Raw genomic sequence first — 4955 nt, 5'->3', positions numbered from 1 at the left:
AGCAGGGTCCACTGACCTGCGTCCTTGAATGCCAGGTCCCTAGGGAAAGATCTGAGCCTAAGAATGGAGGGAAAGGTCTCTGTGGGCAGGGGCCATGCACACCCCAGGAAGATGGCAAGAGCGGATATCAGCAAATCGCTGTGACCTGCCAGGCACCAGACCCAGCACAGGACATGACTATGTCAACCCCATTCCTGACCTAGGATGGATCCCTGGGACTGGCTCTACTGCCCCTCCCCAGTTGGGCCCCAAGAAGTGGAAAACAGTATCCTATGCCGCTGTCCTTCCCAGGTGTTCCCAAGTGAGCTCCCTCCCTGAGGAAATAGGCCTCCGCATGCTTGGGGAAGAAATGTCACTGCAGGTCTCCAGGGAACGACTGACCCCTCCATATAAGCAGCTCCCCCATAGGGAGCCCAGAAAGAACAATAGGTTGTTCTACCTAAAAACAATTTATGTTGAATGATAAAAGACACTACAGACAAGATTTTGAAAAAAGTGACAGGTCAGAAAAGATATCTGAGTCATACAGAGATTAATATCCAGAATGTAAAAAGAACATGTGAAATCAATAAGCAAAGGGCAGCAGCTCAGTAGAAGCAGAAAAGGTAGACACTGCAGAAACACCCGTGGAAAATTAATACAGAGAAGACAAGATCAATTGCATTAGTAAATGGGAAAATGCAAATTAAAACCAACCACAAGAGGGTCATTTTGCACCCATTAAATTCATAAAAAGTTAAAAGGTTGGTTATTCCCAGTGGTGACGAGATTGTGAGAATATTGGCAGTCTCAAAAGCTATTGGTGGCGATATAAGTTAGTGCGTCCTTTAAGAAATCAATTTGTCAAGATCTCTCAAAATATTAGATGTGAATCCACTTCCTGCAGACAATTCCATTTCTAGGGTCGATGTGAGAGAATGAATTATGCGTGCACAAAGAGGCATATATAAAAGGTTATTTGTTGCAACATTTTATATCACAGCGAAGCTTAGAAACAAAACAAATAGCCATGAATAGGAGAGGAACTAAATAAATGATGCCCCACCCCTAGCACAGGGCAGGAGAGGAAGCAGACCTAGCCTGCACTTATCAGCCCGCCCAAGCATATTTAGTCCAAAAACAATCAAGCTGCAGGGGACGTGGTGGTGACGCCTGTCACCCCAGCGGCTAGGGAGGCTGAGGTAGGAGGATCACGAGTTCAAAGTCAGCCTCAGTAATTTATCGAAGCCCTAGGCAACTCAGTGAGACCCTGTCTCTAAATAAATTACAAAAAAAGACTGGAGATGTGGCTCAGTGGTTAAGCGCTTCTGGGTTCAATCCCTATCCAAAAAAAAAAAAAATCAAGCTGCCACTTGACACAAATTGTAGTACCTCATTTGCATCAATTAAAATGCAGATGAAAACTATATAGCCAGGGTCCCTGTGGCCGTGCCAGCGGAGGGCAGCGCCTAACGCCTTGGTCACCACACTGTTGCTTTCCTGGGCGTCACTTCCCCAGCTGGCCCAAGGCGACGGCGCCAGTACCGCGACACGGATTCCTCCTGGACTCCCGGGCGCTGCTGTGAGCAGCGTCACCCTTCACACCAGAGAGCGGGCAGGCACTGTAGGGAAAAAACAAACAAGAAGAAAGTAGAGGAGGCACTGGAAGAAGAGGAGTATGTGGTGGGAGAAGTTCTCGATGGTCGTGCGGCAGAGGACCAAAGGGAGTACCTTCCAAAGTGGAGGGGTTCGCAGATGAGGACGACCGAGGGAGCCAGAGAACCTGGCTTGTCCCGACCTCATTGCCGAGTTTCCACAGTCGCAGAAAACAGCTTACGAGACGACGCACCAGGGCGAGGCCAGCGTAAAGCTGATTCTGATTCTGAAGATGCGAGAGAAGAAGGTCAACCAAAGAAGGAAAAAGAAGAGTCTGGAAAGCCACGGGGCTTGGCCCAGCTTTGGAGGCCGAGCAGATTGTTGGAGCTACAGATTCGTGTTCCTGACCGAATGGAAACCTGATGAGGCTGACCAGGTCCCTGCCAGGAAGCCACCTCAGGGGCCCACGGCTTGTCATAGCCTCTATGAGCAGAGGCTGACGTGGCATTCCTACCCCTCGGAGGATAACGGAAGAGATGGCAAGAATGAACTCTCCTGAGTGCCACCAGCCCCGCGGCCTCTGAGCGTGGGTTTAAGTGGGGAGGGAAGGAGCTACTTGTCTTGACACCATAAAGGTGGCTTGAGAAGATGTCCTTTGAAGAGCCAGTCTAGTTTCAGTGCCCCGCAGCCGCTCCAAGCTGCCTAGTTTGCACACCGGTCCGCGTGGATCGGAAAGGGGCAGGCGTTTCCTTCCAGGCCACCCAGTCTGCACTTGATTGAGAAAGCCAGGGGCCTTCTATGAAGGACGACATTTGCAGAATCGGGTGTGGGAGGGCAAAAAATACTGTTGATCTCCGAAGAGCATCTCCACAACCCACAGCCTTCTTCCCAACAGTGTTCATTCTGCATTTTTACGGCATAGCAAGTGGGTTGCTGGTGTATTCTTTGGGGTGAGAGGGATGGGGCAGGGAAGAAGGGAGGTAAGTAGGATCATCTTCATTAAAATGTGGGACCTGATTGGGGAAATGGCCAAACAGTGGAAAGAACGAGTAACTAATGATTTGGTTCTATGTCCAGAATATCTTCCCTTTTCCAAAAAAATGTCATTGGCCCCATAAATGAGGACTGTGAGAGACTGTTTAAAAGCTGTGAATGCCAAGGTGTTCCCTGCCTGAGTTAATGTTGTGCCCCACAAGGAACTAAGCCAGATCTGAAGTTATCAAAGCTGCCATTCTGGAGATGGAAACTGACTGGGATGGAAGGTCTCCTGGAGATCCACACAGGCAGACCATGCTGTCTAAGAGGTGCTGATTCTAGCAATCAGACAAAAAGACCCTTTCTCTTCCAATTATGAATTTATAAATAAGGTCAGCTTGTCCAGCGAAGCCACTGGCTGAAGTACTAGGAGAGGAGCCACAGTGGGCACAGGAGAGGGAAGAGTGGGAAGGAGGGGGCTGTACTCTCAGGATGGAAACTGTGGGAGCCTCTGCTTTTTTAACGTTGAACTCTGAAACCGTTAGTGGCAGGGTCCAGTCGCCGACAGTACAACTTTCATTAAGTCAGTTCTGAGGTTTTACTTTTTTTTTTTTTTTTTTTTTTTGCAGTACTGGGGATCGAACTCAGGGCCTTGTGCTTGCAGCAGTTCTGAGGTTTTAGAAGCCCTGGTCGCAGGAGATTAGCTTTTATATTGGGGCCGTGGTTCACTTTAAACACATTGAAAAAAATTTTTTTGAAGAAAAAAAAAATCTTATGAATTAACTGATACCCAAAATGCTGTCTTGAATCATGAAATCTAAAAGTTCTTGATATCATCTAGACCTGCATCTAGAGCTACGTTGTAAAATCTTCTTAGGTCTGTGTTAGGTTTCTGTGAAATTTTTGTTTAACTATAAATTTCATACACGCTGTCAGTTTTTGTCTTAATAAAACTACAGATTTATAAAAGAAAACTGTTTAGACACTGTGTGTGCGTGTGTGTGCGTGTGTGTGTGTGTGTGTATACACAGGAAAGAGTATGTTCAAGAATCATCTCAAGATCCTGCCAAAGGCCAAGTCATTGAACTGCTGCAGAAAACTCTAGCCCCTCACTCCAGCCCGCTGGCTTCGGGAAGCTCTGTCCCCACCACCCCACAACGCCTTCTCCTGCTGTGGCCTTCAGCAAGCGGAGGAAGAGGGATTGTATGGTGTGTCTGGATGTCCGCTATCCAGAACCTCCACTCCTTCAACTCCTTCACTGATGCAAGCAAGGGTCATGACCTGCTTCCTGCTGGCCATGAGGATTATATTCATATAAGAATTCAACAGAGCAATGGCAGGAAGACCTTTACTACTGTCCAAGGGATCGCTGACATTAGGGAAGGTGTTTAAGAAGAAATTGCAGGGCTGCGGTTGTAGCTCAGTGGTAGAGTGCTTGCCTAGCACATGTGAGGCACTGGGTTTGATCCTCAGCACCACATAAAAATAAATAAGCCAGATAAAGGTATTGTGTCCATCTACAACTAAAAAAAATTTTTTTGTTTTTAATAAAAAAGAAGAAAGGGTACTATAATTAAACTTCCAAAGTATGGAGAAGTAATTCAGCTAAATGATGACCAGCCCAAGAACGTAGACCAGTTCCTGATAGAGAATGGGCTGGCTAAGGGCCTACAGCCGAAGGCTCATGGGTTTTAAGTGCTGGGGCTCACTGACACTGGAGTTTGCCATGAGTGGAATTTCCCTTCCATCCCTTGCCACAGTTTAAAAACCCTGCGGGTTGTGTAAAGTAACCATTTGGGGCCCTATTTGAACTCCTTCATGCAATAAACTGAAAAGAACCCAAAAAATTAAAAAATAGATGCTACCAGAGGTAACATCTGGTACCAGAGGTAAGATCTGGGGAGGGGTGTGTGGTTGGGGTAAGACAAGGGGTACAAAGAGTGTCTTTCCCATTTTGCCTGGTATTCTGCTGCATTGAGTATTTTTACAATAAAATACCTTTAAGTTATGCTAGTTTGAACCTAAAATGTACCCAAAAGGTCTATGTGTTGAAGGTTTGGCCTGTGGTGCTGTTGTGAGGTGGTGGGACTTTAGGAGATGGGGCCTATTGAAGGAAGTTAGGTAAGTGGGCGTGTACCCCTGACAGGGGTATTGGGACTCTGGAACCCCTCCTGCCTGCCCTCCGTGGGACTCCTTGCCTTGTGCTTCCTCCATAGTGTACTATGCTATCACAGGCCCAAAAAAACAGAGCCAAGGGACCATAGATTGAAACCTCTGAAACCAAGAGCCAAAATAAACCTCTACTCCTTTCAAGTTGATTTCTCAGGTATTTTATTACAGTAATGGAAAGCTACTAACACCAGGTTTTTTAAAAAGAAAAGATAAAGAACCAAGCCCTGGGCACA

At 46.8% G+C, this 4955-nt stretch overlaps 2 pseudogenes; both read left to right on the top strand.

The window, feature by feature from the left end:
* Positions 1 to 204: 204 nt before the first annotated feature.
* On the top strand, positions 205 to 2134 carry LOC124989303 (chromobox protein homolog 1-like; annotated as a pseudogene).
* A 1634-nt stretch (positions 2135 to 3768) lies between these two features.
* LOC124987973 (eukaryotic translation initiation factor 1-like) lies at positions 3769 to 4245 on the top strand (annotated as a pseudogene).
* Positions 4246 to 4955: the final 710 nt, after the last annotated feature.

Source organism: Sciurus carolinensis, chromosome 7 (genome assembly GCF_902686445.1).
Source record: "Sciurus carolinensis chromosome 7, mSciCar1.2, whole genome shotgun sequence".
Taxonomy (NCBI): Eukaryota; Metazoa; Chordata; class Mammalia; order Rodentia; family Sciuridae; genus Sciurus; species Sciurus carolinensis.
This window is presented reverse-complemented; position numbering and strand designations above follow the sequence as displayed.